Source organism: Cupressus sempervirens, chromosome 10 (genome assembly GCF_028749045.1).
Source record: "Cupressus sempervirens isolate cs-2001-9-10 chromosome 10, ASM2874904v1, whole genome shotgun sequence".
Taxonomy (NCBI): Eukaryota; Viridiplantae; Streptophyta; class Pinopsida; order Cupressales; family Cupressaceae; genus Cupressus; species Cupressus sempervirens.
The window spans coordinates 50,099,486-50,112,258 of NC_143127.1; the positions used below are offsets into that span (position 1 = coordinate 50,099,486).

At 27.7% G+C, this 12,773-nt stretch overlaps 1 pseudogene; it reads right to left on the minus strand.

The window, feature by feature from the left end:
• Window positions 1-1,699: 1,699 nt before the first annotated feature.
• On the minus strand, window positions 1,700-10,388 carry LOC149532509 (non-specific lipid transfer protein GPI-anchored 14-like; annotated as a pseudogene).
• Window positions 10,389-12,773: the final 2,385 nt, after the last annotated feature.

Sequence of the window (12,773 nt, forward strand, 5' to 3'; positions counted from 1 at the left end):
TTGTGCCTCACGAATAAAACCTAAAAGAAACCTGCTAGCAGTAGCTAGTTACATTATCACACAATTCCTCATAGTAGTGATAAAACCAGGAAAAGTTATTGAAAATAGCAGGTGAAGTTTGGAAATACCAAGATGAGGAGAAATGGGATCATCTTGCCATGCTTGGATTAAGAGGAGGTGTCATCATGGCAATCCCTCATTGTTGCCTTTGCTCTTTCCCAATCTAGCCTACTTGACACCGAATCACAAATCAATTGAAAAACTCCAAAGTTGAAGATCTAAAAGTAAAAATGTATGCATCGAGCCTTGGAAGAGAAGAAGAACCTAAAACAATGGAATTCCTCCAGCTCTAGGCCCAAGACTTAGTGTATGCCATACAAAATATAAACCATACTTTTATTGCTCATCATTTGTAAACCTGCACACTTCAAACAATACAAAATATCTTGCTTATCATTTGCAAACCTACATACTTCCAAACCATGCAAAATATCATGAGCTCCTTGGGCGCGCAAATGAAGCAGCAATTTTACTGCTGCTGCTCATACTTTTACTAATACAATGCGCAATAATATAATATACTTTTTCTTTTTTTGTTATGACCCGAGTTGATCAAAATTTTGACCAACTCGGGAAAACTTAACTCAATTTCGGCCAATACGGAGATTTAAAAAAAAGAAGAAGATGGAATCATAGCTTTGGTCAAAAAAATTGGTAGAAAAACAAGTGCAAATGTACTAGTGTGCATGCAAGTATGGAGTAAGTAACCATAGAAAATAAATATAAATAATTCATCTAACTAACATCATTAAATAACTGAAAGTCACTACATGAATGTACATATCATCATCGAACAATCATGAAATAATTGAATAACTAGGTAACTATATATATATATATATATATATATATATATATGCCAACTAAATATGAAATAGTATTCAACAATCTGGAAAACAATGTTAATGATCATCAAGCATAAACATAAAGCTAGCCTAAAAGAGTTCAACAATAAAATCAGAAATGTTAAGTAGGGGTAGGCACTACAAATATCCTATTGCCTAAACTAACAATTAATATTTGAAATTAAAAAAGCTAAACTAATTTAAATATTTAAAAATTAAAACTTCAATCAATTTTAAAGATTAAAATTAAATAAAAAGAAAGAAAAACATGAGTTAAAAGTGGAGATAACAACTAATTAATTTTCTTAATAAATAGAAAAAAAATAAGAGTTCAAAATATAGATTAATTTATAAATTAAATAAAGAGTTAAAAAAGGAGATAAATAAATAAGAAAAAAACAAGAGTTAATAATGTAGATAATAGCTAATTAAATTAAATAGATAGATAATTCTAATATTTAGAAGAGCTCATTGTCATATAGTTCACAAAAAAAAACTCTATATTGATGTTGATTAAACAAAATATAATAGTCTAGCAACACTAAATATGCTCTCATGACTTTGTTTAGCTTTCCCCTATCAGAATTAAGGATATACCATCCTCCATTGATACAGATGTCAATATAGATTGACACTCTCATCAAAATGTTAATAAAATAGACAATGTTGTAAAAATTATTGTATGAGACTCTTCAACCTTGCACAAACTCCTATATAGTAATCGGTAGTCAGTAATAGGCTATAAATAATTGATAAAAATATTTAAAACCAAAAAAAACTACCAGTGACCTTATCTACAATTTAAATGAGATAAACCATGAGGTTGTCAGAAGAACAAATCCAATAAGCCAAAGGCATGACTACATCCTGAAACTTGATGGGCTCAGACGGTGAGGATATGGAAGGTGATGGCCCTACAAAAGAAAAATAAAACTTTATATGATCTAAAATTTAATTCTTAATCTACACAATAATTAATAAATACATACCGGTGGAGGGTGATGGAGAAGGAGTCATGCCCATTTCAAAAATCTTGGCATCAAGAGAAGATGGAGCTAAATTCAAAAAATCTATCAAATAAGAAAGAATTTAATTATTATCTAATATTAAGATCTCAATCCATTTATAATGACAATATTGAGACACAATCATATTAGAGCATTCATGGCTTTCATAACTTAGGAGATTTTTGAGAGCCTTCTCATACCAAAGAAACCTATTTAGATTTTTTCAAAAATCATAAATTTCAAAGTTATTTAATAACAAAGATACATCAACAAACAAATGAACCTAAGTTTTATGATCTTTAAAAGATAGAATATGGAAACAAACCTATGCAGTCAAAGAGTTGGCCTGACACTTGACATTGAGTAGGCATTTGAATAATGAGTGTCTGGTTAAGAGCCAACCTTGTAGAAGGATCAAATATATCTTTTATCCAAAGACACAAGCACCTTGGATTGCTAGCTCGAATTTCATTAACATTAGTATAACAATCACTTGAAGGTATTTTTCCCATCCCTTCGAAATATCCAATACAAGGTGCCAAAGCTTGTAAAGAAGATGCACATTCTGTTTCATCTGCTTGTAAATCTCCATACACCCCACAAAACAATAGCACCAACAAACATTGTCTTCCTCATTTTAGCTCTAGAAGAAAACCTCTTCTTTAATTTCTTCCTAAATTCTTCACACAATCTATGTAAGTATCAAAATATTTCTTCAAAGAAATAAACACTTTAGAGGCTGTGAGCAAATAATACCATGCAGGTTGTTTATAATAACTATTTATTTAGCTAGATTGTACATTGAAATTCTTTCATTTAATTTTTTAGAATTGAAAAAACCATGCAATATCATGTAAAAAAATTTCTATTCATCAATTCATGCATTTAGTTAAAGTGTGCATTGGAATTTATTTTTTTATTAATTAAAGAATTTGTGCATTCACATTTATGCATTAGTTAAACTGTGTATTGAAATAAATAAATTTATTTAGTATGGAAGAAATTATACATTAAGCTTTTTTAGTATTGGTAAGAAATTTTATTGATTTTTACAAATAATCTTTTAGTTTATCAATGTTAAATTATAGATTTCTTAATTATTTATTTATTTTTTACAGTTGAAAAAAATCAAGCAATACCATGTAATAATCTATATGCATTCTTATTCATGTATTTAGTGAAAGTGTTCATAGAAATTTATTCATTTATTATATTAAGTCTTAGAGAAATTATGCATTATATTCACAACTTTAAGTTATAATGTGCATTGATTTTTTTTAATTAATTTGAAGTGCTAATAAAATTATGCTTTTACACTCTTGCAATTAGTAAATTTGTATTGATGGGATTAGTAACTTTGCATTGAAATTTATTTATTTATTTTTTAAGATGCAACAAAATATGAGCTGAGGTTTTTATGATTGGTAAAAGAAAATGATTTTTATAAATGATCTTTTAGTTTGCCAAGGTTAGATTGTGGTTCTTTTAATTGACCAAGGTTACATAACTATATTCTTTTAGAAAACTTCATAATCTTTCAGTTTACTAAAGTTGCATTGTGAATCTCTTAATTTACTAATAATGCATACCTATCTTATTTTAGAATATTATTAATATCAATTAGCTTAACCTAAAACTTAAACTTAATTACAACCAAAATTTTAATATTAATCTATTCAATTTTATAAATAAAATTCCACCTTTTAGTAAATCCCATATTGTAGAGATTATTAATTAATTTGTGACTTTTTTGGTTAGTCAAATTGATTGTCTTGTTAATTGTGGATTAATTATTTTGATTGGATAGTCAATTGTGAGTTAACTAAATTGATTATGTAGTTAAGTTTTTTTTATTTGGGGCTGCCTATAGATTGGCTTGATATTGTTGGTTAACTAAATTGTTTAGCTTACCATTATTTATTAGATATTAAAATCTTTGGTTTTGTGAGTTAGCTAAATATATTGGGTTGTCAATGATGAGTTGACTTTATTGATTATTTAGTTAACTATTATTTATTAGATAGTAAAGTGTTTTGATTTTGAGTTACTTAAATTGATCGACTTCTTGATGATGGTTTATCTTCATTGATTATTTAGTTAACTATTTTGATTATTTGGCCAACTCATAATATATAATTTAAGATTTAAATTAATTTAATTGTTAATAATGTTTTAAAAAATTAGTTAACAATTAAGATTATTTAATTAATTTAACTGTGGTAAATGAATAGACTTAAGTTAATATTGTTTATTATACTAGAGTAAGAAGTGGTAGGTAATTCATACTAGACGAAAATTTGGACATGTTTATAACTGTAATAGTAATTTTTTTAATAATTCTCGCAAGTTGATAATTTGAATATTCTTAGATGGATATTGATTATTATTAAAAAAAAATAGGATGAAAATTGCACATTAAAAAAATTTCTCTTTCAATTGTATGATTCATTTGAATCAAATTTTGAATGTTATCATGAATATGAAAGTAATATATTTTAAAATAAATATCGAATTAATTTAATTTTAATCTGACCATATTTTACACATCTTACTCATTAGACATGGCTATTCTTGAGGGAAAATAGCACCAAATTGCATGTGCATAAGACAACTAGAATTCTAACATTCTACAACATACTTTTATACAACTTTTACTATTTGATCCTTATGATCTACTTCCATGACAGTGTAAACAAAATAATAAAAATACATTATGTTACATTGATTTTTTACGATCAAATTAGACATTGCTATTTTTACTATTTGAGCCTTATGATCTACTAGCTGTTGGGGTCCAATGACACTTCACTATAGATCCTTTCCCCTAATTACAATTTTTTCAAAACACGTATTGATAGTTGATCATTTTTAAGCTTTCTTGGTTGTTGATTGGTCCATTGGTGCAAAAAGTACTTTTTTACGAGTAGATATTGAGGGGTGAACATAATAGGCTCGGACTCTATGAGCTTTGTAAATGCGAACAAGTTGAGAGATTAACTTTGTAAATGTAAAAAAGATGAGAGGTTAACTTTAAGCTCTTTAGTCACCTATTGAAGTTCAATGAAAAAAAGACCACTTCACACTCTATGAATTCTACAAAGAGCTTTGTATATGCAAAAAAAATATACAAATTAACATTTTATTAAAATAATTTTGAATTTTAGGATCAAGTCTCTAGACGGGAGAATTGTCTTACAAACTTCCACTTTAAAAACTTAAATTTAGACCTCAAAACTAATCCTCCCACAATTTTCAACTTTCAAAATTTAGGGCCTCAAAACCAATCTTGCCAAACTAATCCTCAAAAATTTAGATGTCAACCTTTTATCCTCCCACAATTTCCAACTTTAAATTTAAATTTGGTAGATATTGTATTTTTTAGTTCCTGTCGATAGGCAGGATACTATAGCATCCATGAGATGCTTATTCTGAATTTTTATTCAACTAATGAAATGTTTGAATTATTACATATTCCTATTGAAATATAATGTTTCATTATATAAATATTTGTACCTCCAGTGAATAGTCAACATTCAACTATTTTTTTAAAACTTTTAGCTGATCAAACAATTAAGTATTTCTGTATTGTGCAAACATAAAGCATAGTGACAGGTATTAATATTGTCAAATCTCAATCAATAGATCTGTACTGAAACCTGAGATGTTTGCTATGTTGAGCAGTGACCAGTGTTAAACATTTAATGTAGTTTTCAGAAGAAAAAAAATTAAGATTTAAGATTTAAATTAATTTAATTGTTAATAATGTTTTAAAAAATTAGTTAACAATTAAGATTATTTTATTAATTTAACTATGGTAAATGAATAGACTTAAGATAATATTGTTTATTATAATAGATTAAGAAGTGGTAGGTAATTCATACTAGATGAAACTTTGGACATGTTTATAAATGTAATAGTAATTTTTTTTACAATTCTTGCAAGTTGATAATTTGAATATTCTTAGATGGATATTGATTATTATTAAAAAAAATAGGATGAAAAGTGCACATTTAAAAAATTTCTCTTTCAATTGTATGATTCATTTGAATCAAATTTTGAATGTTATCATGAATATGAAAGTAGTATATTTTAAAATAAATATTGAATTAATTTAATTTTAATCTGATCATATTTTACACATCTTACTCATTAGACATGGCTATTCTTGAGGGAAAATAGCACCAAATTGCATGTGCATAAGACAACCAAAATTCTAACATTCTACAACATATTTTTATACAATTTTTACTATTTGATCTTTATGATCTACTTCCATAATAGTGTAAACAAAATGATAAAAATACATTATGTTACATTGAATTTTTACGATCGAATTAGAAATTGCTATTTTTACTATTTGAGCCTTATGATCTACTAGTTGTTGGGGTCCAATGACACTTTGCTATAGATCCTTTCCCCTAATTACAATTTTTTAAAACATGTATTGATAGTTGATCATTTTTTAGCTTTCTTGGTTGTTGATTGGTCCATTGGTGCAAAAAGTACTTTTTTTACGAGTAGATATTGAGGGATGAACATAATAGGCTCGCACTCTATGAGCTTTGTAAATGCGAACAAGCTGAGAGATTAACTTTGTAAATGCGAAAAAGCTGAGAGGTTAACTTTAAGCTCTTTAGTCACCTATTGAAGTTCAATGAAAAAAAGACCAGTTCGCACTCTATGAATTCTACAAAGAGCTTTGTATATGTAAAAAAACATATACAGATTAACATTTTATTAAAATAATTTTGAATTTTAGGATCAAATCTCTAAACGGGAGAATTGTCTTACAAACTTCCACTTTAAAAGCTTAAATTTAGACCTCAAAATTGATCCTCCCACAATTTTCAACTTTCAAAATTTAGGGCCTAAAAACCAATCCTGCCAAACTAATCCTCAGAAATTCAGACGTCAACCTTTATCCTCCCACAATTTCCAACTTTAAATTAAAATTTGGTAGATATTGTATTTTTTAGTTCCTACCAATAGGTAGGATACTATAGCATCCATGAGATGCTTATTCTGAAATTTTATTCAACCAATGAAATGTTTGAATTATTACATATTCCTATTGAAATATAATGTTTCATTATATAAATATTTGTACCTCCAGTGAATAGTCAGTGTTCAACTATTTTTTTTAAAACTTTTAGCTAATCAAACAATTAAGTATTTCTATTGAATTGTATTGTGCAAACATAAAGCATAGTGACAGGTATTAATATTGTCAAATCTCAATCAATAGATCTATACTGAAACTCGAGATATTTGCTACGTTGAGCAGTGACTAGTGTTAAACATTTAATGTAGTTTTCAGAAGAAAAAAAATTAAGATTCAAGATTTAAATTAAGATTTAAATTAATATATAATTTAAGATTTAAATTAATTTAATTGTTAATAATGTTTTAAAAAATTAGTTAACAATTAAGATTATTTAATTAATTTAACTGTGGTAAATGAATAGACTTAAGATAATATTGTTTATTATAATAGATTAAGAAGTGGTAGGTAATTCATACTAGATGAAACTTTGGACATGTTTATAACCGTAATAGTAATATTTTTTTACAATTCTTGCAAGTTGATAATTTGAATATTCTTAGATGGATATTGATTATTATTAAAAAATTAGGATGAAAATTGCACATTAAAAAATTTTCTCTTTCAATTGTATGATTCGTTTGAATCAAATTTTGAATGTTATCATGAATATGAAAGTAATATATTTTAAAATAAATATTGAATTAATTTAATTTTAATCTGATCATATTTTACACATCTTGCTCATTAGACATGGCTATTCTCGAGGGAAAATAGCACTAAATTGCATGTGCATAAGACAACCAAAATTCTAACGTTCTACAACATATTTTTATACAATTTTTATTATTTGATCTTTATGATCTACTTCCATGATAGTGTAAACAAAATGATAAAAATACATTATGTTACATTGAATTTTTACGATCGAATTAGACATTGCTATTTTTACTATTTGAGCCTTATGATCTACTAACTGTTGGGGTCTAATGACACTTTGCTATAGATCCTTTCCCCTAATTACAATTTTTTAAAACATGTATTGATAGTTGATCATTTTTTAGCTTTCTTGGTTGTTGATTGGTCCATTGGTGCAAAAAGTACTTTTTTTACGAGTAGATATTGAGGGGTGAACATAATAGGCTCGCACTCTATGAGCTTTGTAAATGCGAACAAGCTGAGAGATTAACTTTGTAAATGTGAAAAAGCTGAGAGGTTAACTTTAAGCTCTTTAGTCACCTATTGAAGTTCAATGAAAAAAAGACCACTTCGCACTCTATGAATTCTACAAAGAGCTTTGTATATGTAAAAAAACATATACAGATTAACATTTTATTAAAATAATTTTGAATTTTAGGATCAAATCTCTAAACGGGAGAATTGTCTTACAAACTTCCACTTTAAAAGCTTAAATTTAGACCTCAAAATTGATCCTCCCACAATTTTCAAATTTCAAAATTTAGGGCCTAAAAACCAATCCTGCCAAACTAATCCTCAGAAATTCAGACGTCAACCTTTATCCTCCCGCAATTTCCAACTTTAAATTAAAATTTGGTAGATATTGTATTTTTAAGTTCCTACCAATAGGTAGGATACTATAGCATCCATGAGATGCTTATTCTGAAATTTTATTCAACCAATGAAATGTTTGAATTATTACATATTCCTATTGAAATATAATCTTTCATTATATAAATATGTGTACCTCCAGTGAATAGTCAGTGTTCAACTATTTTTTTTTTAACTTTTAGCTAATCAAACAATTAAGTATTTCTATTGAATTGTATTGTGCAAACATAAAGAATTGTATTTAAATATTGAATTAATTTAATTTTAATCTTATCATATTTTACACATCTTACTCATTAGACATGGCTATTCTCAGAAATTTAGACGTCAACCTTTATCCTCCCACAATTTCCAACTTTAAATTAAAATTTGGTAGATATTGTATTTTTTAGTTCCTACCAATAGGTAGGATACTATAGCATCCATGAGATGCTTATTCTGAAATTTTATTCAACCAATGAAATGTTTGAATTATTACATATTCCTATTGAAATATAATGTTTCATTATATAAATATTTGTACCTCCAGTGAATAGTCAGTGTTCAACTATTTTTTTTTAACTTTTAGCTAATCAAACAATTAAGTATTTCTATTGAATTGTATTGTGCAAACATAAAGAATTGTATTTAAATATTGAATTAATTTAATTTTAATCTGATCATATTTTACACATCTTACTCATTAGACATGGCTATTCTCGAGGGAAAATAGCACTAAATTGCATGTGCATAAGACAACCAAAATTCTAACGTTCTACAACATATTTTTACACAATTTTTATTATTTGAATTTTAGGATCAAATCTCTAAACAGGAGAATTGTCTTACAAACTTCCACTTTAAAAGCTTAAATTTAGACCTCAAAATTGATCCTCCCACAATTTTCAACTTTCAAAATTTAGGGCCTCAAAACCAATCCTGCCAAACTAATCCTTAGAGATTTAGACATCAACCTTTATCCTCCCACAATTTCCAACTTTAAATTTAAATTTGGTAGATATTGTATTTTTTAGTTCCTGTCGATAGGCAGGATACTATAGCATCCATGAGATGCTTATTCTGAATTTTTATTCAACCAATGAAATGTTTGAATTATTACATATTCCTATTGAAATATAATGTTTCATTATATAAATATTTGTACCTCCAGTGAATAGTCAACGTTCAACTATTTTTTTTAAACTTTTAGCTTATCAAACAATTTTGTGCAAACATAAAGCACAGTGACAGGTATTAATATTTTCAAATCTCAATCAATTGATCTATACTGAAACCCAAGATATTTGCTATGTTGAGCAGTGACCAGTGTTAAACATTTAATGTAATTTAATGTAGTTTTCAAAAGAAAAAAGAGTCTGCATTGAATGTGTGTCAGGCATTAGATGTCTGAATTGTTATTTAGCCGGCCGTAAAGAAATCATTATTTTTGGTATGGCTCCAGGTCACGAGGTTTTTAACTATGTTTATTTAGGTTCTTGAGTGGTTCCAAGGTTTGTGCATGGAGGTCGCGAGTTCGAAACTTGCTACCAGCCTCATGGTTGAGCAAGTAACTTATCTTTGTCAAGGGGTTTGGATTTTTCTTGTGGATGCCTTGGTCCACAGGGCCGTAGAGTCTTTGTTTGTTTCTGGTATTTGCATGAAGATGTTTGACGACCGTGACAAGGTGAGTGTTTTTCCTCTTCAGAGAGAATATTTTGGGGTTTCATTTTTATCATTAGTATTTTTTTGGAGAATTATTTTTTCCTTTGCCAATATTATATGAGAGAAATCTAAAAGGCTTGATTTAGAGTTTTCATTTCCATTATTATTAAACCTATAATGAATTCTCAAGTAGTGCTTCCTGACATACAATTTTTTAACCTCCATGGCTAATTTTGGTTTTTTTTTTTTTTCAATTAGTGTTTTCACAGTTATTTTTCCTCTTCAATTATTGTTTTTGGAGGTCAGAAATAACTCATTTATTTGTTTTTTTAATACAGTTCTTATTGTTTTTAGATCTTAAGAATTTTTTGCGAAGGCAGTCTATACATCGGTTCTTTGTTTGCTCCTCTTATAAAAATATGCATGACATAGATTTCAAGCTTCACCAGAGAAATGGAATATGAATTTTTGTTTAATCTTTCGATGAACCAGCACTGGAATGTCGAGTTACCAAAAATTTTAATTCTCTTTTTTTGGCAAACCCTCGTTTACTTATTATTAGTATTTCCTTCACTATATGTTGGCCTTTGAGTTTGTTTCAGAAGTTTTAAAGCATTTATTTTTCATTTTAATGGTAGTTTACTTTAATATATGTTAAGACTTCGGGAAAATTTTAGTAATTTGCAAAATTGTTGGTTTTTGTAAGAGGGTTTGGTTCAGAAGTTTGTAACTATTGTTGGTTTTGTTTAGAGGGTTTGTTTCAATAGTTTGTATGTATTTTTGGTTTTGTGAGAGGGAAATAGAGGTGAGTTTTAATATCAAATTATGATTTATAATTCTTTGCTATTTTTTGTTTTGATTTTTTGGTTTAAACTGCTTTTTGGACTGTGATTTTGTAATGGAGAATGTTCTGTCTTTAAATGTAGATCCTCCTCTAGCAAATGAGCTCTCATGGGCTTTTAATGAGACCAATTGCCTCACACTCAAATCCACTGTTGAGAAAAGAATCAAGTTTTATTTAGAGGAAGATACTATTCAAGCCACCAGATTGTTGCTTCTTCACTTTCAGGACTATTTTGTTCAGGTTGAATTTTTAACTAATTTAGATTTTTTATTTATTTGTTAATTTGTTGGGTTTGTTCTCTTAATGGTGAAAATATTGTCTTTGCAAGGATGTGATGCATCTATTTTATTGGATGGATCAACGAGTGGGCCGAGTGCGCAAGATGCTCCCCAAATTTAATGTTAAGGCAAAAGGCTTTTGAAATAATAAACTATGTTAAAACGTGTGTGGAAAAGGCACCTTTGAATTGGAAAGAGACCTGCGATAGACCAGCTCGGTGATTTGAAGCTATCTAAATAGAGTAATTTGGAATTGTTTGATTCAAATGGAACATCTCTTTTTGGTCGGTCAGCCTATCCAATAAGTTCACGCGAGTTGTGGAATTGGATTCTGGTAATTTTTATAATATACACTTTCATTATTGTCCAACTTATCATTATTAGAGAATTTGGATGAAACATTTAAATAATATCCCATTTCAGAAATCTCCTAGCTGTGCAATTGAATTTGATAAATTTGAAATATTTAACTTTATTGATTATATCTTCCACTAAAGGATGATTGGGGTGTTCTCTAAAACTTGCAAAAGTAGCATGAAAAAACCATTGTCATTGCCATGTTTTCTATTTTGCAATACTTAAAGAAAAATGAAGAGTGAGTAGGCATGTCATGTTTTCTATTATGCAATACTTAAAGAGAAATGAAGAGTGAGTAGGCATATTGGAATACACAGTTATAATATATCTTTTAACATGTTTCTTTGGCCATTTGTTGAATTGAATATTAGCAAGATTCGTAAGCATTAAGACTTGTACACTTATCAACACTCACTTTTTAATTTCCTCCACCAACTAGTTCAGAGATTTTTCCAAATGATTAATGAAAATATTGGAGGTTTTGATGAACATCAACTATTTTTAAGAGAAAATGAAAAAATGTAGAAATAAAAATTACTAGTCTAATCCTCTCAAATAACTAAGGCTTAAAATATTATGTGCATTGATAGGCACTCTCTAGGTAAATATATTGACCACATATGTATACCTTTTTTTGTAAATTGGAATTAAATAATTCAAAAATTGAAATCATGGATTATTGGATTAACTCAATTTTCCAAATTATTTCCTATTAAAACTAGAATTGGAAGTAAAAATCATTTAGTTTCAATTTTACTTTAAAAAATTATATTTAATAAATATGAAAAATTATGTTTCCAATTTTAAATATTAATATAATAATTATTGATTGTTATAATCAAAATTGTTAACTATTAGTAATATTTAAATTGTTAAAATCAAATATCAATATAATAACTTTTAAGAGAGATTTTCAATTATTACTAAACAATTATAGAACAAAAGTAACACCATCATATATTATATGTCCTCAAATCATAAAACATATTTATCTCGCAGCAAAAAACTGAGAATCTGAAAAATACCAACCATAAAATGATCACAATGCATTCATCTAATTACACGAGGAAAGAGGCGCCACCGAGCAAAGCAGCTCCAAAGATGGCTAGTTTCTGTACGAAAGTAGAAGAA